The sequence below is a fragment of the Heptranchias perlo genome, chromosome 6 (genome assembly GCF_035084215.1).
Source record: "Heptranchias perlo isolate sHepPer1 chromosome 6, sHepPer1.hap1, whole genome shotgun sequence".
Classification (NCBI taxonomy): Eukaryota; Metazoa; Chordata; class Chondrichthyes; order Hexanchiformes; family Hexanchidae; genus Heptranchias; species Heptranchias perlo.
In genome coordinates, this window is record NC_090330.1 from 53,021,523 (window position 1) to 53,043,603 (window position 22,081).

A 22,081-nucleotide genomic window follows, 5' to 3' on the forward strand; every position below is an offset into this window, starting at 1 on the left:
ATGTCCATTCCCTCAGGCAAATGATTTTTTTTATAATGAGCATAACATCAATAAATAGGTAGAGAGATAACAACGTCTCATAATCTGACCGACTATTTTAAGGGAATGTTTAGTAAAATCTAATTGTCTGCAGAGTCCGTTTATTGGATCAGTTATACAGCACGTCTTGATTTAACGAATTTTGCATTGCACCAATGGAACAGGAACAAACTCTGCTTTACCTCAATGAAATCACTTTGATTCGGTATTTTGCTCACAGTGTGAGATCACCTGGCGCGGGTAGCTGTGCATCGCTCTGTCTCCCACCTGTTGCTGTGACTGTACTTTGAATATTTCAGATGGTCTTCTCAACCATGTTAATATTAATGTTTTAACGTTAGAAATTCTAATGATAAAAGTTTACCCGGCCAGTGAGCAGAGCATGCGTTTGAGCAACTCTCGGTGCTCCTGTCAAACTGACAGGTGTAGTAACTGCAATATTATTAAAACACGTTGCATTATTTAATTTTCAACCAGACCTGCTAACAACTTCGGATGATCCAAGTGTAGGAAATCTATTAATCCATGTGTCCCTGAATCATTTTGGACAGCCTTTTTAAAAATGCACTTGCATTGAAACTAATTATCCACTCTGCATTTTTTGTGGTTTTTTATTAAAGTCCTTTTCTTTGAAAGATTATAATAATTCACACATTGTTGGTGTCTGGTGAGTGAGAGGGGGAAGGCTGCAGAGCTTGGCTGATGTGAACGTCGGGCGTCGCCTGGACCCACGTGATGACCAACACACAATACAGCGAGAGGCAGAGAAAGTTCAGGGGAAGAGAAAAAAACTTTCCCAGGAACTTGTGCTGAAGGTTTGGTGAGGGGAGACTAAAGAGGGCCACAGGCAGCTGTCCGGAGCCGTTCTCACAGCTACACAAAAACAAACATCCCGACAGGAGGAAAAAAACAGTCAAACTCATATAGATGGGAAGAAAACAACTGGGACCCCCCACCCCCCAGCTGTATAAAAAGGGCTGACCATCCCAGCAGTAAATCTTAAAGGAGAAGAGAGCACAGAATGAAAGGTTGTGCACCTGCCGGAGTCTGAGCAAAAGCGATATCACAAATAAATTGTACAAGTAGGAAACGGCTTGTAGAACAACGAGGTAAGGTGTCTTGTGTCACGTTGTTAGATTTAGTTCTTTTTGGCTTTTGCATTAATTATATCTTCGCAAATCGGTGTCTGTTAAATAGTTGCGGGCGGGAATGCGCTTCAGTGAAGTTAATGTAACAGTAACAGCGATGTTGTGAACCATTTTTGATTTAATTAAACCGATGCATTTGGACGAGGGCGTTTTACAAAAAACTCCTGCCAAGCACTCAGTTAATAGAAAAGATGAAGCGGATGGCTTTTCAACCAAGTCAAAATAAAGTTTGTATTGAATGAAGTTATGAAAATTCCATGATTTGCAATGAAACTGAATGCCCTGACACGCAAATATTATCCTTTTTGTGGTCTAGTGACTCAATGTCCGGGAATCGGATTTAAATAACTTTGGTTAAAGTTCTGAAGTGACAAAACCTAAAATGTAACTGTTTCCATTAAGGAGGTCGGATCCCAATATAATTCTCATTCCCCTGGTTTTGGGTGAGGCAATAACCGAGAGAGGCGAGGAAATTCCCCATCTACCGGAGGATCTCTATCGTGTTTTGGTGATTCTATAATTGACCTGTGAATGCTCTTTATTATAATTGACCTGTAATCTCACTGATAACCTTTTCCACAACTGCCTCAAACATGTGTTTAATGTAGAGAGGGAGCACATTGTACAATTTACCAATACTCAGAACCCGGTCTGATTCTCCTCATACACTGGGTCGGGCTCCAGGCACCTTTTGCCTGAATCGATGTGTTGTCGGTGCACAGATTAATACAGCGGGAATCCTTGTCAGGGTTATATATATATATATCTACATACATATAGAAAAAGGACTTTCGTAATCCGCTTGTGATCTTTGCGGAGGGTCAGGTTGTTTATTTGATTACAGGTAAGGTGAAGGTCACACCTTGTAATGGAGCTGCAGGAGACCATTCCTTTCTCCCTCTGATAGGGCTTGTTTTCAAACCATATAAGTCGTTATTCCAGAGCCAGGGCTACAGCTGTAGACTGTGAATCTTATTTTTTTAAACCACAATTCACTGTCTGTGATAGAAGCCCACTCCTGCCCGCGCTCCCTCCTCCAGTTCTGACGGCGAGACTGTGTGAGCCGTGGGCTTTAAGCCTGGATGAAATCGGGGATCATCCATCTATCTATCTGTTAGGAGGCCGCCGATTGTCACGGCTGTTGGTCCACTCGAGGGCGTGCTTTACTGCAGCGAAATGCTGGCCATGAACCAGTGGAACTCACTCGTTGAAGGGAATGGGCTTCTAATGGAAGAATGGAAATTAAAATAAGCTTTCAATCGTGGAGATGTATTATGTGACCACTAGAGTCACCACCACATTTATTTGTCATTTCCCAGCAGTTTAATTCTTCGATCACTTAAAGTCTATCCAGCTTCCAAAACAGTTTTTCTTATTTAATGTCTGGATAAATGATTTTCTTTACATTTCTAATGGTTAGTATTACACTGTTGAGTTTAAATATTCAGAACCTCAGAAATAGCTTAATTTGCAGTGTTTGAGCTGTTGCCACTTTTTGTGGAGCTCACTGAAGTCTCACAGCTCTGGCTCCGAGAGATCAGGAATGATTCGGAGGTTGGGGCTGTTGTAGTTATCCAATCTTCCTAGTGGTCAGACATCCCACCAGTTGGACCTGGGTTGAGCTGAGACAGGCCAAACCGATTTGTATATAGTTTGTCATAAATTGGCTTTACTATTTCTATTGCACCAATTCAGTGGCAAGATAGGAAGGACTGAAGAGAAGAACAGAAGTGCTGGCCATCAGAAAACTCAGCATAGTCGATGAATGCCTGTCAACACAGAAAACTGACCAACAGCTTCAAAAAGGCTGACCATTCAAGAACAGCCTTGGCATATGAAAACATAGGCTTAAGTGTAGGTTTAAACAACATCCATTCATTTGTATTGGAAGAAACAAGCTAAGTACGTATAAGGTTAAAAGGGAAATCCAGATGTTAAAGGCTCAAAATTGGGGGTGGATTTCTAGGAGGGCATGGTCTCTTGGAAAAAAATTGGAATTTGTACATTAAAAAAAATGCATACTACCAGTTCATTTTAAGTACTTTTATACTTCACAGTTAATGGATTTTTAATCGCAAAAAAAGGGAAAACAAAGTGACATTTGAATTTCTGATAGAATAGCCAGACTGTGAACTACCCAAAACTTCAACAGTCCCTCTCCTACAACCCCCTCCCCAATTCAGAAATGTACTCTTTCGCCTCCTGACCAAGTTCACAGAGAAACTGCACCTCATTCCACTCCCCACCTTTTCACTGAGACACTCCCTTCTTTTCCAACCCTCCCAATTCAATCTGGCACTCTTCTCTTTCTCCATCCCAGTTGAGCTGGTACACTCATTCCACTATCCCCATTCAAGCTCATATTCATCTTCCTTGCCCCTCCATTCCCCCATACCCTGAGTTCATTCTGGCACTTACTCCTCTCCACTCCCTATTGGTTATTGCTAGCACTCTCCCTCCTCAATGACAAAACACCATTCCCAATTTCTCCCCTCAAAGAACTGCTCCCAGCTCCTGCTGCCCCCCCTCTTCCTTTCATTGATATCAACTCCCTCCTTTCACTGTCACCCACTCTCCCCTTTACTGCCATCCATTTCGTCCTCCCCTTTGCACTCCCATCCATTCATCCCTCCCACTGCTGTCCTTTTTCTCCTGCCTGCTCTTATCCGAGTCTGGTGCTAATGCAGCAGGCAAGTCCTGCTGTCCCCTCAGCACACTCCCAGTGCTAATGGCTGAAATTGCAGTCTCTGTATTCTGTGGGCGAGAACTCTTGCTCTCACAAGAGTTCCCACCCACAGTATAGAGAGGTGGCAATCCCAACCACTGATGCTGGGAGTGGTGAGAAGAGAGCAGGGCCTGACTGGTACACTAACCAATGGGACTAGAGAGTCAAGGAAGCCCAGCTGTTCTTTTGTCAACAACTCCTAGCACACAGACCAGGCTCCCAAATGTTGACTGTCCCTGTGAAATGCCAATGATTGAAATTGTATGTTGACAACCCATTTGTGACAGTAACAGGATGTGGAACTTATTTAAAAACCAAACTGGACTGCTTTGAACAGTATTGGATTGTTGTTAACCTTTTAGTATAACCCTGAAAGAAAAATGTGATTGTCATATTTCTGGTGAACAAATGATTCTGCAGCCCTGAATGATTTTAAAGAGAGCGGATTTTGAAACTGAAATAATTTGACAATAATAGAATGTCCATCTATAAACTTTATAAAGGGCAGAATTTGCAGCAAATATTCTAAAGGAATCACTTTGTTTTGTAGTAGGATTCTAACACTTCGCTGAGAAAAAGATAACAGTTCAATTTTAACTGTGATATATTCTTGATGCGCACTTTTAAATGTTAGTTACTACATTTCTGTTAATTTAATGAATCCATAAATGGATTATTTGTAAATATCTTTGGGGATTGCTTAAAACTAATGCGCAGAAGAAAAATTGAGGTACAACTAAACTTTTATCTTTTTGCTCAGTAGTGTGCTAGATTCCTACTGCAGAATGAAAATAATTCTACTTTTGGTAGTGATGGTTGAGGGAAGAATATTAATCAGGACATCGGGAGAATTTCTTATTCTTATCATACTGCTATGGGATTTTTAATATCCACCTGAATGGGCAGACGGTGCTTTGGTTTAACATTCAAAGGGTGGCACCTCCAACAATGTAGCACTCTCTTAGTACTGCACTGGAGTGCCAACCTAGATTATGAATTAATGTTCTCGAATGATGCTTGAATTCTTAATCTTCTGGCTGCGTGGAGAGAGCGCTACCAACTCAACCAAGCTGACAATTTTTAAACTCTGGGACCAAAATTTCTGGGCCTGGGAAGTGGGGGGAGGTGCATTTGCAGCACAGTCAGGACTTGTGGCCTGGAATTTGGTGCAGGACCCAGTTCTGCTGGATTGCCACCCCATCTTTCTTATGTCAAAAGTCGGGGTGGGTGCTTCTTCAAGCAGACGTCACTGGAAGAGGCAGGACTACATGGTGCAGGCATACTAAGGTGCCAGAATCAGATCCTGGTGGGTCTGGGGCCTACACAATGTTTCAAATATCGGCTTCCCAATGGCAGATTTGAAATTTTGTGAGAGACCTCATCCAGCATATCCCACTCCCTTAATTTGTGACAAAGAGTGCCTCAATAGTGCCAAAAATGGTCCGTCCCCATGTGCAACTGCCCAACCCCGGAATTTGGGACAAGGTCAGGTCTACAGCAGGCTGATGGCTGGAACTCCCACCACGCCACATGGGTAGTGGAGCAGGTCCCCAGGAATTTCAGGTCCTGCATATTATGTGTGTTGGTACAAAGGAACCTACATATAAGAGATTCAAATAAGGTGAAAAGTTCCAATGTCCATCTGATTGGATGGAGTACAATTCCTGTTTATCTTACTGGAAATTGGAGTGCTATACTATGGGATAACAGGGCAAAAACATCTTCCTCTGGCCATTGACTGAAATTATTATGCCTTTTGAAAATTTAATTTTAGTAACAGTTACAGGAAATTCTCAATCCTTCTATACAGTCAGTGTCCGGTCAAGATAAACTTAACAAATCAGAGAATGCAACACATTTTTGATCATAGGCTTTGAGTTGATGTCATGGACACAAGATTTTAAACCCCAAGACAGGGTGGGTTGGGGGCGGGTGGGAGTTGAAAATAGTAGTTTTTTGGGTCGCGACCGCAACCCGGCTTTATTTCTGGGCTTAACGTCGGCGCATAAAAGTACAGGCTTCCCACTGGGAATGCAAAGTCCGAAAAATTTGCAGTTGCGACCCCAAAAACCAACTATTTTCAACTCCCACCCCCCGCAACCCATCCGTTTTTGGGGTTTAAGATCACCCCCAAAATTTCACCTTGAGCTGAGCATTCAGTGTAACTTGCTCCATTTTCTGTTTTCATTGAGTTGTCAGGAACACTCATTCAGCTGCTGTTATACTCAAACTTCTACTGTTGTGAATTGTTAACTGTTGTGCTGTTTATGAACAATCCTTAAGATTCAAAAACTAACTATTTTCCCTTGCACAAGATGCAGTGTGAAAGGTGTACATACAAATAACTAATTTTTTTGTTTCCTCTTTTGCACGTTTCCAAAAAAAATCCATTGTAAACCAAAACTCGTCCTTCCACATAACTACCCGATTCTTGGGGTGACACAGGTTCTACCGTTCACATTACTGGATCACCGGGCAGAATCAGATCTCAAATTGGACCAGTCTTCGAAAAGTCAGCAGATTACAGTTTACAGAACAGAAAAGCAACCTTTTTGTAACTGATTTATTTTATAAAAACAGATCAGGTTGGGGTTTAGGTTTTTTAGACTTGTTGCATTCTATAAAACCTCAGCAACATTTAAACAGTTCTTGGTACTTTTTCAGACTTGTGGTACAGAATCTATGAATATCAATCCTGACCTCTGCAGATTATATTTGGATAGCATTATTGTTAATTGTATCTTGTGATTTATATCAATGAGTGTTAATTGTATTCAGGTGGTGGGTGTCAATCGGGGACTCTCTTGTATCCTTTTTATATGAGAGCTTATCTAGGGTGTGGTGTGTGTGTGTAAGGAGGATATCTGTGAATAAAGGCTTGGAAGCAATTGAAGACCAGGCTCCAGTATTCTGTCCTTCACCACACGGCTATCCAATTTATAAAAATTATGTGCATCAGAAGAGATTCCATTGTGATCTAACTAGGATTACTAGTTTATTTTTCTTTCTTTCCAGGACATATCTATCCCAATCTTGCTTGTAACCATGCCTATGTAACTTGAGTTTCCCTGCGTCCATTCGGGTGCACGTTTTGGCTGTCACTCCAGACCCGAGCCCATCACTTCTATTTCCTCTTTTTTTTCTTTTCTCTTTACCCCTCCAAGGCCCCTCTCTCCTTTCATTTCTCCCCTCTCGGGTACTCCACCCCCCCAAATCCCTACCCCAACTCTTCAGCATTCCTCAACTTTCCTACTCTCCTGCTGCCGACCCAGGCTTGACTCCCTCTTGGATAAGTCTACAACTTCCCTCTGTGCCTAACTTGACATCCTCCAAAGGGCCCATCGAAGCACCCATCATTGCCTCCTTACGAGCAGCAACCCCAACTGCCTCATTCTACTCTCTCACCGACTTTCCCGCCCAGTGTGCCCACTGGGGGCTAATCTTGCCAATCTCCTTCCCATCCCACTCACCCCTCCCAGCGCTGACTCTGTCAACTCTGCCAGTGGATCAGCTATCACTGCCCCTCTTCGCATCTCCCTCCAGAATGTCTATTCACTTGTGAAGAAGGCCCTTGCCATCCATGAGCTTATTGTGGATGATTGCATCGACATCATGGCCTTGACGGAAGCCTGGCTGATGGGTGATGACACCTTCCACCTTAATGAAGCCTCTCCACCTGGCTGTATCTTCCACCACTTGCCCCTCCCAGACTGCCATGGTGGCAGTGTGGCCTTTATCACCAAAACACACCTTGGTCTATCCCCTTAATCCTCTGGTAACTTCTCCTCCTTTGAGCATCTCACCTTGTTCCACTCCTCTCACCTCTCCTTTAAAATCCTCGTTCTCTACTGCCCACCCAAGTACCACGGCAAGTTTCTCACAGATATATATTCATTGCTTTCCTCCCTCAGCTTCTGCACCGAACTGCTTCTCATTCTCGGTGATTTCAACCTCCATCTCAACTCACCATGCTCCCTCTCCTCTGAGTTCACTGCTCTCCTATCCCCCCTTAATCTCTCCCTCCATATAAACTCCCCTACCCATATTCACGGCCATCCCCTTGACCCTGCCATCCCACGTGGCCTCTCTACTCCCATCGTGTCAATCACAGATAAGGCCATCTCTGATTACTTTCTTGTATCCCTCTCCAACCACATCCATCCCCCTTCCCCCTCCCAACTCCACATCCTTCTGTATTCGCTTCTGGAAAAAACTCTTCCCCCAAATCACTTACAATGGCACTTTCAAATTCCCAACTGTCTAGCCTTTAGCCCTCCATTCACCATGACATTTCTGCAGCTACTGATCTACTCAGTCACACCCTCACCTCCACCTTTTGATGCCTTTGTCTCCATAAAACCATTACTCTCTCACCCTGGTTATTCCCCTCATCTCTGCTTCCTTAAGTTCAAGGGACGCAGACCTGAAAGTTTGTGGTGAATAGCTGGTTTAGCCATTCATCACCAGACCTGGCTGAACCACATAATGCACTATCGGGTCCTGCTCTCCTCTGCCAAAACTGCTCACTGTTCCAGGATCATCCTGGAATGCAAAGAAAACCCCCTGCTTCTCTTCACTACAAACAGTCTTCTTAAACCCCTCTCCCCTGCCTCCTCCCCCCTCACCTCCAACAAAAAGTGCAAGGAGCTCATGGGCCACTTTGTCACTAAGATTGAGACCATCCGTTCAGCTGCCTCTGCTGCGTCCCTCCCTTCTTCTAGCCCACCAAGCCAAATTTCCCTTCCTTGCCCTGGCCCTGAACTTGCATCTTTCTCTTGATTCTCCCCTATCTCCCCTTATGCCCTCTCTGAGCTCATCTTGACCATGAGACCCACCTCCTCCTCCTTTGACCCTATTCCCACCAAACTACTGACCACCCAACTTCCCTTCCTGGCCCCCATGTTAGCTGATATTGTTAACCATCCCACTCCCCTTCAAATCTGCTGTCATCAGCCCCTCCTCAAAAAACCCACCCTTGACCCCTCTGGACTTGCAAACTACCGTCCCACCTCCAACCTCCCTTATCTCTCAAGTCCTTGAACGTGTTGTCACTTCCCAAATCCGTGTCCATCTTACCCGCAACTCCATGTTTGAATCCCTCCAATCAGGTTTTCGCCCCTGCCACAGAAACGGCCCTTATCAAAGTCACAAAGACATCTTATGTGACTGTGACCATGGTAAACTCTCCCTCCTCATCCTACTTGATCTGTCTGTAGCCTTTGACACGGTTGACCACACCATCCTCCTCCAATGCCTCTCCTCCATCGTCCAGCTGAGTGGGACTGCACTAGCCTGGTTCCATTCTTATCTATCCAGTCGTAGCTAGAGAATCACCTGCAATGGCTTCTCTTCCCCCTCCCGCACCATTACCTCTGGAGTCCCCCAAGGATCCATCCTTGGCCCTCTCCTATTTCTCATCTACATGCTGACCCTCAGCGACATCATCCGAAAACACAACATCAGGTTCCACATGTAAGCTGACGACACCCAGCTCTACCTCACCCACCTCTCTCGACGACTCCACTGTCTTTGATTTGTCACACTGCTTGTCCGACATCCAATACTGGATGAGCATGTACTGCTTTCCAATACTGAAACCAGTACTGATTTCCTCCAACTAAACATTGGGAAGACCGAAGCCATTGTCTTTGGTCCCTGCCACAAACTCCGCTCCCTAGCCACCGACTCCATCCCTCTCCCTGGCCACTGTCTGAGGCTGAACCAGACCATTCTCAACCTTGGCGTCCTATTTGACCCTGAGATGAGCTTCCTACCACATACCCGCTCCATCACCAAGACCGCCTACTTCCACCTCCGTAACATCATCCATCTCCACCCCGCCTCAGCTCATCTGCTGCTGAAACCCTCATCCGTGCCTTTGTTACCTCTAGACTTGACCATTCCAAAGCTCTCCTAGCTAGCCTCCCATCTTCTACCCTCCATAAACTTGAGTTCATCCAAAACTCTGCTGCCCATATCCTAACTCACACTAAGTCCCGTTCTCCCATCACCCCTGTGCTCACTGACCTACATTGTCTGGGAACACCTCGATTTTAAAAATCTCATCCTTATTTTCAAATCCCTCCATGGTCTCGCCCCCTCCCTATCTCTGTAACCTCCTCCAGCCCTACAACCCTCCGAGATCTCTGCGCTCCTCCAATTCTTGCCTCTTGCGCATCCCCGATTTTAATTGCTCCACCATTGGCAGCTATGCCTTCAGCTGCCTAGGCCCTAAGCTCTGGAATTCCCTCCCTAAGCCACTCCTCCTCCCCACCTCTCTCTCTGCTTTTAAGACACTACTTAAAGCCTACCTCTTTGACCAAGCCTTTGGTCACCTGTCCTAATATCTCCTTATGTGGCTCAGTGTCAAATTTTGTTTGATTGCACCTGTGAAGCGCCTTGGGACGTTTTACTACCTTAAAGACACTATATAAATGCACGTTGTTGTTGTTGTCATCGTTGGTCTTTTGGCAGATAAATCATTACCGGGGAAAAGCACATAGCAGTGCAGCTTTCTCTTTTCTGCCTTCAACTTTTTTTTCAAAAGATATACTTTATTCATAAAATTTGTAGCAAAAAACATACAATACAGTTGTCATATCACATTCCAAACATACACAATACAGATTATACAATTTGCAGGTTACATCAAGTACAGTTCAGTGAATACATTGTACATAATTACAGTTCATCACACTCTGGGGTGTCTCATTGCATTATACTCAATACAGATTATTGCTTACAGATTCATTACAGGTACATTACAGGTACATTGCAGCAATTTGAATTTTACATTCTACCCGAGGGGGTTTTTCCCTGATTGCAGCCCCTCGGTATAGAATGGCGGGAAGGCTCTAAACAGTTGCCTTTCCCCACAGAGCCTTTGCGGCGGCTGCACCCATCCTCAGTGCGTCCCTGAGCACGTAGTCCTGGACCTTGGAATGTGCCAATCTGCAACACTCAGTCGGGGACAGCTTCTTGCACTGAAAGACCAGCAGGTTTCGGACAGACCAAAGGGCGTCTTTCACCAAGTTGATGGTCTTCCAGCAGCAGTTGATGTCCGTTTCAGTGTGTGTCCCCGGGAACAGCCCGTAGAGCACAGAGTCCTGTGTTACGGAACTGCTCGGGGCGAACCTGGACAGGTACCACTGCATCTCTCTCCAGACCTTCTTTGCAAAGGCACATTCCAGAAGGAGATGGGTGACGGTTTCGTCTCCATCGCAGCCTCCTCGGGGACAGCGCGCGGTGGCGCTGAGAGTCCGGGAGTGCATGAAGGATCTGATGGGAAGGGCCCTTCTCACCACCAGCCAAGCTAGGTCTTGGTGCTTGTTTGAAAGTTCTGGCGATGAGGTGTTCTGCCAAATGACATTGACAGTCTGCTCGGGGAACCGACTGACAGGATCCATCGTCTCCTTTTCCCGCAGGGTCTCGAGGACGTTACGTTCGGACCACTTACTGAGCGCCTTGTGGTCGAAAGTGTTTTTTTGCATAAACCTTTCAACGAGGGACAGGTGGGGCGGGACGGTCCAACTGGACGGAGTGTTCCGTGGCAGCGTGGCCAGGCCCATCCTTCTCAACACCGGGGACAGGTAGAACCTCAGCACTTGGTGACATTTTATGTTTTCGTACCAAAGGTCCACGCAAAGCTTGATGCAGCCGCACACAAAAGTGGCCGTCAGGATGAGGGCCACGTTGGGCACGCCTTTTCCCCCTTTCTCCAGAGATTTGTACATCGTGACCCTGCGGACACGGTCCATTTTTGATCTCCAGGTAAAGCGGAAGATGACTCGGGTGACTGTCACGGCGCAGGAGCGAGGTATGGGCCAGACCTGTGCCAAGTACAGCAACACCGAGAGCACCTCGCACCTGATGACCAGGTTTTTGCCCACGATCGAGAGGGATCGTCGATCCCACAGTCCCAGTTTCTGCTTCACCTTAGAAATACACTCCTTCCAGTTTTTGGTGCACGCCCCGGCCCCCCCGAACCAGATCCCCAGCACCTTCAGGTAATCCGACCTGACGGTGAAGGGGACAAAGGATCGGTCTTCAACTGATAGATGCTCCCTAATAGAACAAAACTCATATTGGAGAGGATTGAAGTGGTGATGGGGAGTGGTGACAGAACAATGTTCTTTAATTAGTGGTAACACGCCATGGCATGTACTGTATAACCAAATAACTTTTAATTAGGCAGTTTATTAATTTAATACTCAAAAGATGCCTTGATTTTTACAGTCAGCAATGACCTGTAAAAGACTGAATTATTTCTGAAGTTAAAGTATTATAATATTTAAATAATAAAAAATTAGGACAGTTTTACAATTAACGAACAAAGTGCAAAACTACAAGCTACAGCAGATGTTTCAGTAGTTTCACAAGTACACTGTAATTCCACCCCCCAGCCCGGCTTAATACTGTGATCCAAGTACTAAGCCATTTGTGCCTGATGTCTATGGTAGTTTAATTAAAGTATTTACTCAAAATGTGGAGAGGAAACCATGAATCACTTCTTGTAATGTCAACGTGCCTACAAAGTTTGACAACAGGAGGTTATCAAGGAAAGTAACTGTAATACATATCAGCATACTTGGCAAATCACATAGGAAAGAGTTTTTTGGTTACTATTTAACTATGAAAAAATGCATTTTCCAGTACTTTAAATTGCCTTTTTTCTTAAATAATTAGAATCTATTATCAGGAATAAATTTGAAGATTACTTGTATAATAATCATCTAATAACACCAGGTGTGACTTCAGGAGAAGATTGATTTTGCCTGACCAACTTATTTGATTTTTTTGAGGGAGGCACATTCCAAAGGGACTGTGGAAAACCAAGTGACATATTTAGATTTCCAGGAAGCATTCAATAAACTTGCTTATGAAAGGTTGCTATTAAAATTGAAAGCAGTGTGAATTCATGATAAAATCTGGATATGCCTAAAATTCCATCAAAGGTACAGCATGGAAACAGGCTGTTCAGCCCAACCAGTCCATGTTGGTGTTTGTCCTCCACATGAACAGTAGTCTATACCCATGGATATAGTAAGAAAACAGTGAGTAGTTGTTAGGGGAGTGATTTTGTGGTGGGGAAGTATTTAGCGACCCCAGGGATCAATGCTAATACCCAGGTATATTTGTCCCTTAGTGCCACTCCCACTCCTACATCCTGTTCCTTTTGAGAGATGAAATGCTGCTGTGGGTGTGAATTCCTGCAAGTCTTTAAGAAACAAGAATTCCCACCCACATTAGCATTTTATCCTGTGGAGCAACAGGAGCAGGAGCAGAGGGAGAGGCTCTGAGAGGGATAGGCAGGAAGATAGTGCCAGCAGGAACTGAAGGGTGCAGGGGAAAAGAGAGCAGAAAGATCCTAGCATGAAGTGAGGGGGAGAAGAGAGTGGAAAGATCCTAGCATGAAGTGAGGGGGAGAAGAGAGTGGAAAGGTGCCAACGTGAATTCATGGGGGAAGAACTAGAATTATGTCAATGATCTGAGGGGGAAGAGTTGAAATGTGCCACTGTAAATTAAGATGGGAAGGAGTGAAAAATAGCAACATGAATTGAGGGGGGTAGAAGACTACCAATGTGAACTGAGGGTGCCAGCAGGTACTGAGAGGGGGGGCGGTGGAGTGAACTGGGGAGAGGAAGAAAGTGTCAATGTGAACTGGAGTGACGGAGGCAAATGTCAGCATGAACTGTAGGGAGGGAGAAGAATGCCATCTTGAATTGAGGGTGGAGAAAAAGCAAAGTGCCTCCAGCAAAAGCAAATAGAGTATTAGGATGTATTGTTAGGATAATCCAATACAAAACAAAAAGCACTATACTGTCCTTGTATAATATCTTAGTTAGGTCTCATCTCAAATACTTTGTCCAGTTTTGGCCCCCTTATATGGTGTGTAATTTAGAGGCCCTGGAAAAGGTTCAGAGGAGGGCCACTAGACTAATACCTACAACAATTTGCATTTATATAATGTCTTATAGTGTCTTTTTAATGTACCAAGCTTAAAAGCCCTTAGTTACCACAATAGGCTTAGAAAGTTGCATCTTTTTACTCTAGAAAAGCATAGATTTTGGAGAGATTTGATTGAGGTCTTTAAAACAATGAAAGGACTAGACTCTGTTGATGTGGATAGACTATTTGAGTTAGATAGGTTAGGGAGAACCAGGGAACATGTGCATAAGTTACGTAAGCACAGAACTAGGTTAGATGTCAGGAGGGTTTTCACAACGGGTCATCGTTCAAAAAGGAGCTGGATGAGTTCCTGGCTGTGGCTGATATTACAGTGAACGAAAGGTAGGTGGGGTATGGGGTGATGTGTCTCCTGGTCACTGTGATCTCCAGAAACTCGTTCTGATCGCCTTCAGGGGTCGGAGAGGAATATCCAGGATTTTTGCCCCTGAATTGTCCTGTTTGGTTTTCTCTACTTTGTTGCCTCTCCCAGGAGATTAGATGGCTGCTGGTGGTTAGGTAGGGGTGATTGGGGTAATGATGGTATGGGACAGGCTCAATGTAGCAGCTGGTCTTTTCTTGTCTTGCCATTTTCATATGTTCATATGTTATCACAATTTTTAACCAATTGAACAATCAGGGTTATTACATATTCATGATAGCCTACAAAATTTCTGCAAGAAAAGAGGGACAATCCCTGCAATTTATGCCCAACTTCTATTATACAAGTGATTCAAATTTGTACCTTGAGTAACTCGAGCCCATGCCAATACTATACTTTCAATGTAACTGAATGTCATGGACTTATATTTAGGGCTGCTTTTTAAAACTGTGTTCTGCAGTTTTTGCTAGTTTCCATGTATGCTGCTGGTCCCAGCTACTGCTCATTCCCGATGCTGTTGCTTCATTCCAGGACATCGCTCTGTGCTGCAAGTGGGAATTATTTGTTTTGTGATAATTGGAGATTTCTACCTGCAGTACAGATTCCTATCCTGGAATCAAGTGGGACTGTTCAATGGGCATTGCAGCCAGGACCAAAGAAGTAGAGTGTCTGTGTGAATGGGGGAGAGGTGGTCCTTTGGGAGGACGATGATTTGTTTAATATGGATTAATCCAAATGCCACTTATTTTGTCTACAATTTTTATACATTAAAAATCTAGCATTGTGAAGTAAAAAGTGTATAAAATAAACCAGAATACACTAATGTAAAGATTCAACATTTTGTGGGACAGCATTGCCCTTGCATCGTGATAGGGGGGCAGGACTTGGAAGAAACTTGCACAACTATAAATTTGCTGCCTACGTGTTTGCTGGAGCATATTCCTGGCCTGTACCAACAACTTAGAAGCAGAAAAACAATGCAAATTGGCTGGATTCATAGATGATGTTAAACTAGAGGTGGGCAGCAGTTGAGTCAGAAGAAGTATCCAGTGAATTACAAAAGGGATTCGTTGGAATCTGTAAATGGGTGAACAATGGTAGATGAAATTCAATGCAAACAACTGCAATAGGGCTGCTCCTTCACTAATCACAATAGACTGTCTGAATAGTTGTTTATTATAGAGAATACGTTAAAATAAAGGAAGTAGATGTCAACTGGAAGTAAAAACCTAATTGCTGCAGAATATCCTGCCAATGTTAAATGTGTCAGAGGGCAGTGAGCAAGACACAACACATTTCTTCACTGCCCTGTTTACAGGTATTATCCTTTATCTACTACTGCCATCTATGGGAAGAGTAAAGTATTGCGGAAGAAAGACGAGTACAGTAAATGGATTCATCTGGTTTTCATATTGTGTAGACAGGTCTGTTAAAACTGGAGTTTCCCGTTTGTATATTTTGTTAATTTTTGGCTCTGAGGTTATGAAAAGCTTCTCGTCAGAATATTTTGCCAGTTTTTCTTTTTTGTGTTGTTTTATTGATGCTTTGAACAAAAACACTAATGTCAAAATCTTATATTTGGGGTGTTCCACTAGTTAAATCCAAAAAAGTGGGAATTAATTACAATAAACAACATCCAAAGCTTCTTTTGTAGAATTCATTTGCTTTCAATAAGTGAGTTACGCTAACCTGTATTTTATTTTTGTTTTTCTACGTCTCCATAAGACGGTCCCTTTAGTCTGTGGGATCTCACAGGGGTTGATTACGAATCCTTGATTTTTATGACTTTTACTTGTAGATTTGGGTTTCTTCAGCAAGTTTGTGTCCTGCAACAATGTAGTTCCTTCTCAATCTCTCAAATGCCTTAAGTGGTTAGCTGCACTTAGCGGACTTATGTAAAAATGATAATTTGGCACATTCTGTTTTAATCTTAATGGTGAAATTATTGCTGGACCAGCAAGGGTTTGTTATAAGAATTATTCCGAGTGTGTTCGACTCCCAAGTCAAAAGTGCTATGGATGTGAATGACCTGCACAAGTGGATGAATGTGTGGAATTCACTGTCAGTGATGCTTCATTAAATATCTAGCAGTCCTCCTGATTCAGAGCTCAATCAAAATAAAATTGTACTGTAATGATTCATTGCCATGTCTAGAATACGTTATGCAGCCTGCTCTTTTATGTAATAATTAACTACCACGTTTCCAATTCTGGGTCGGATTTTGTTCTGAGCAGCGAACGAACGGCGCCCGTCGCTCGTTGGACTTGAACTTGCCCATAGACTTCTCATGGGCTTTTATACTGCAAGTTCCTCTTATCGGGTCCTCAATCCAGTGTGGCGCCCTCTCCCGGGTATCTGGAACCTGTGTGAACGGGGCAAGCTGCTGTGTATCCTCTTAACCAATCAGGTTGAAGCATAGTAATAAGCAGCGCAGACACCGAACCAGGAAGCGTAAGTTAGTACAGTAAATTCAATGTAAAATCAGTTACAGAAAGCGAAATAAAGAGGGTATGAAATATTGAATTAAAAGACAGAGATAAAAGATTCAGGCAAATTACAGAACGATGCACGAACTATAGAGTAGTGATAATGGGGGACTTCAATTATCCCAATATAGACTGGGAAAGTAACAGCGTAAAGGTCAAATAGGGGAAGGAATTCCTGAAATGTGTACAAGAGAACTTTCTGGAACAGTGTGTTTCCAGCCCAAAGAGGAAGGAAGCAGTGTTGGATCTAGTTCTGGGGAATGAAGTGGGGCAAATGGAGCACGTTTCAGTGGGAGAGCATTTGGGGAACAGTGATCATAATATCATTAGGTTTAGAATAGTTATGGAAAAGGACAAGGAACAATCAAATGTGAAAATACTTAACTGGAGGAGGGCTAATTTCAATGATTTAAAAAGGGATCTTGCCCAGGTGGATTGGAATCAAAAATTGATAGGGAGAACAGTAATTGAACAATGGGAGGCCTTCCAGGAGGAGTTGGTTCGGGTACAGAGTAGACACATTCCCACAAGGGGGAAAGGAAGGGCATCCAAAGCTAGAGCTCCCTGGATGACTAAAGATATAGAGATTAAAATGAAACAGAAAAAGGAGGCTTATGATAAATGTAAGGTTCATAATACAGTAGAAAACCAGGCTGAATACAGAAAGTGCAGAGGAGATGTAAAAAAGGGAATAAGAGGGGCAAAGAGAGAGTATGAGACTAGATTAACAACTAACATAAAAGGGAGCCCAAAAGTCTTTTAGGAACACATAAATAGTAAAAGAGTAGTGAAAGGAAGGGTGGGACCGATTAGGGACAAAATAGGAAACGTTCTTGTGGAGGCAGAGGGCACGGCTGAGGCACTAAATGAATACTTCACATCAATCATCACTAGAGAAGAGGATGCTGTCATTGTAGCAGTAAAGGAGGAGGTAGTAGCAATATTGGATAGGATAAAAATAGATAAAGAGGAGGTAATTAAAAGATTGGCAGTACTCAAAGTAGAAAAGTCACCCGGTCCAGAGGGGATGTATCCTAGGTTACTGAGGGAAATAAGAGTGGAAATTGTGGAGGCTCTGGCTACAATCTTCCAACTCTCCTTAGATATGGGGACGGTGCCAGAGCACTGGAGGATTGCAAATGTCACACCTCTGTTCAAATAACGGGAGATGGATAAACCTGGCAATTAAAGGCCAGTCAGCCTAACGTCAGTGGTGGGGAAACTTTTAGAGACAATAATCCGGGACAAAATTAATTGGCACTTAGAAAAGTATGGCCAATAAATGAAAGTCAGTACATATTTGTTAAAGGAAAATAGTGTTTGACTAACTTGAGTTCTTTGATGAAGTAACGGAGAGGGTTGATTTAGGGTTGACATGTATATGAACTTTCAAAAGGCATTTGATAAAATACCACATACCACATACCACACAATAAATACCTCATAATAGACTTGTGAGCAAAATTAAGGTCCATGGGATTAAAGGGTCTGTAGCAGCGTGGATACAAAATTGGCTAAGGGACAGAAAGCAGAGAGTAGTGGTGAACAGTCTGAAAAACAACCAGAGGGAAGTAACCAGTGGTTTTCCTCAGGGGTCTGTATTAAGACCACTGCTCTTTTTGATTCTATTAATGACCTGGACTTGGGCACAGAGGGCATAATTTCAAAGTATGCAGATGGCATGAAACTCAAATGTAGTGAATAATGTGGAGATCATAACAGACTTCAGGAGGACATAGACAGACTGGTGATATGGGCAGACACATGGCAGATGAATGTATCGCAGAGAAGTGTGAAGTGATGCATTTTGGTAGGAAGAATGAGGAGAGGCAATATAAACTAAATGGTACAATTTTAAAGGGGGCACAGGAAGAGAGAGACCTGAGGGTGTATGTATACAAATCTTTGAAGGTGGCAGGACAAGTTGAGAAGGCAGTTAAAAAAGCATATGGCATCCTGGGCTTTATAAATAGAGGCATAGAGTACAAAAGCAAGGAAGTTATTCTAAACCTTTATAAAGCACCGGTTAGGCCTCAGCTGGTGTATTGTGTTCAATTCTAGGCACCAAACTTTAGGCAGGATGTCAAGGCCTCAGAAAGGGTGCAGAAGAGATTTACTACAATTGTTCCAGGGATGAGGGACTTCAGTTATATGGGGAGTCTGGAGAAGCTGGGGTTGTTCAAAGATAGAAGTGTTCAAAATCATAAAGGGTTTTGATAGTGTAAATGAGGAGAAACTGTTTTCGGTGGCAGAAGGGTCGGTAACCAGAGGACACAGATTTAAAGTGATCAGCAAAAGAGCCAGAGGCGACATGGGGAAACATTTTTTACGCAGTGAGTTGTAACGATCTGGAATGCACTGCCTGAAAGGGTGGTGGAAGCAGATTCAATAGTAAATTGCAAAAGCGAATTGGATAAATACTTGAAGGGAAAAAATTTACAGGGCTATGGGGAAAGAGCAGAGAATGGGACTAATTGGATAGCTATTTCAAAGAGCTACCACAGGCACGATGGGTCATATGGCCGCCTCGTGTGCTGTACCTGCTATGACACTATGATATAGAAAGAAAAAGTAAAAAATTAAGATTACAATTTTTTTTATATATGTCCAACAACAATTAAAATGTGAAGGAATGAGTCTCCACACTTGCAAAATTAAATTTTCAGTGCTAGAGAGGTTGTTTGGCGGTCATTAAGACTTACCACCCCGTTAAAATTTTGATTACACTTAAAAAAACTTGCCGTACCCTTTTCTGGCGAGATTAGTTCATTTCCCACAGGGCAGGAGAGGAACCTGACGTTTTTGTAGTCATTTCAACATTTGAGTCGACTGGCGAGAAGTCCTTCCCGCAAAGCGTCTGGAGGAGCAGGGCACCTGGTCAAGGAACTTACGGATTTCTGCGTTTAACTGCGCACATATGGTCACCAGAGGTTCCTCTGCCATTAGCACTGAAATAACGGGGAATGCTGTTAAACTTACCGTTATTTTTAGAGCAAAATCTGGCCCATTGAGGTTTAACTAATTTAATTAGCTGGAACTGGAGCCATTAACCGCTTAAGTTATTTTGCAGTGCTGTTGATCAAAGAACTGGTCATAAAATGTTGAGAGTATAGATACCAAAGTTCACGTAGGCTGAGATGAATCTCATTGTGAAGATTACTGTGGTCTGGTTGGGCTCTGTATTTGGGACCATCTGAAATTGCATGAACCCTGGATATGCACTGATGACAAGATGGTTGAATATAATAGAATATTCAATTTTATTATATTCGGGATACAGGAGTGGAAAGAGGAGTGCAGCTGTAGACCTGGAGACAGTCAGTAGGCCCTAAGGCCTGAAGATCTGGTGGGTCACTGTCAAAAATGGTTTCTATTTTCCTTTGAGGTTTTCTGAGCCTTGCTGCCATGCCACCTGAAACCCATGATCTGAGTAGGATCCAGGCTGCAGTGCCTGCTACCAGCTCCTGGACTGTAGTAACAAGGAATTGAGGTGGGAGGTGAGGAATGCCCCTTCTTACTTCTTTAACATTGGTACACTTGTACCTATTGCTGGCATAAGGCTTGCTCTTTCCTTTGGGAAAGCCCCAGTAATCCCAGGTCAAAATAAGTGGATACAAACCAAGCATTTCAGGTCTTCATCCCCTCTTTTCTTACCTTTGTGCCCAGGGAACAAATATTTCCTTGGGGTAAAGGTGAAGAAAATCTGCCCCACTATGTACCATCATCTTGGTTGTCAGTATGTTTACATTATTGATTTGTGACATTGGTGAGACAGATATTTTCAATTAAAGTGTGTTTCAAAGAGGATGACAGAAGCCTCTCAGCTAATACCAGGGTATCACTTCCTGATGTATATAGTTTTAATTTTTCCTCATTTGTCACCAGACCACTGCTTCCTTCATTAGTCATGTCAAGCTGAATGTCCCCTGGATTAGACACTTTCCATGCAGTGTCTGTTTGGTACAAATAGAGCAACCAAAATAATGAATCCTGGCATCAACTTTAACATACAACAACTTGCATTTATATAGCGCCTTTAACGTAGTAAAAAATCCCAATGCTCTTCACAAGAGCCTTATCAAACAAAAATTGACACCGAACCACACAAGGAGATATTAAGACAGGTGACCAAAAGTTTGGTCAAAAAGGAGAGAGAGGTAGAGAGGGTTAGGAGGAAATTCCAGAACTTAGGGCCTAGGCAGCTGAAGGCACGGCCACCAATGGCATTGCCGGATCAGGAGCCAATGTAGGTCAGCGAACACGGGTGAAGGGGACTTGGTGCGAGTTAGGGTACTGGTAGCAGAGTTTTGGATGAGCTCAAGTTTACGGAGGGTGAAAGGTGAGAGGCCAGCCAGGAGAGCATTGGAATAAGAACATAAGAAATAGGAGCAGGAGTAGGCCCATTCAATCATGGCTGTATGGCTGATCTTCGACCTCAACTCCACTTTCCCACCCGATCCCCATATCCCTTGATTCCTCTGGAGTCCAAAAATCTTTCCATCCTACCCTTGAATATATTCAATGACTTAGCATCCACAGCCCTCCAGGGTAGAGAATTCCAAAGATTCACAACCCTCTCCGTGAAGAAATTCCTCCTCATCTCAGCCTTGAATATATAGATGTTCTTCGTTTTTTTTTCTGTTGAGATGTTTTTAACATTTTCAGTTACTTTCCACATGTTGAATGGATAATTTTAAAAAGTAGACAATTCCCTGTTAGCCTTTTCTGTCCTTTCAGTTGGCAACACAATGTGTACTGACATAGTTCATAATACTGTGTAGCTATTGTTTTTACAGTTAGTCATGTGAAGAGACAGTATCCCTTTTGTTTGCCTTTCATTGAAATATCAAATGTCTGAAACACCCACCCGGATATTAGCTAATGTAAAAGCTAGGAATCTGTGATATTATAAAACTGGAAAACAAAGTGTATTCAAATTGATTTTGAGTAAATGGTGACCAAAGTCAGCAGTTTGTTTTATTAGTTTTCTGTGAAAAGAAATAAAACACGTCACTTTCAATTTCTTGCTCTACTTAAGGGAAATATTTTGTCTTTAAAGGGATCTGTCATCGTGGCAAAGTATCCTGCAAGAAACCTGTAGGGGGGATTTTCATTTCCTCTATCCTGCAGAAACTGGGCAATAGGGGAGTTAAAATCAGAGCGGTAGACTTACCACTGGTTTTCTCCCCCGCCGCTGGTTTTATAGGCAGCTGTAGCGGGAACCTCATGAATACATTTAAATCAGGATCTTATTACACAGATAGGACTCCAAAGACATTTTTATGGCCTGCTGGTTGGAGCATCTGCCGTGGATGCTCCACTCGATAGAACCTGTTGGCCAAGGAGCAGATTCCCC

The 22,081-nt window shown here is 43.2% G+C and overlaps 1 protein-coding gene across 3 annotated transcripts in view; it reads left to right on the plus strand.

The window, feature by feature from the left end:
• The first annotated feature begins 787 nt into the window (after positions 1 to 787).
• Positions 788 to 22,081, plus strand: part of LOC137322996 (serine protease 23-like) — a 28,317-nt gene continuing 7,023 nt past the window's right edge. For 2 of the 3 annotated variants that reach the window (XM_067986318.1, XM_067986320.1), the window contains exon 1: positions 788 to 1,148. The gene's annotated coding sequence lies outside the window, so the exon portion shown is untranslated. Of the gene's footprint in view, positions 1,149 to 11,336; positions 11,502 to 22,081 lie in introns of all 3 variants that reach the window. The other variant, XM_067986319.1, reaches the window with a different exon arrangement.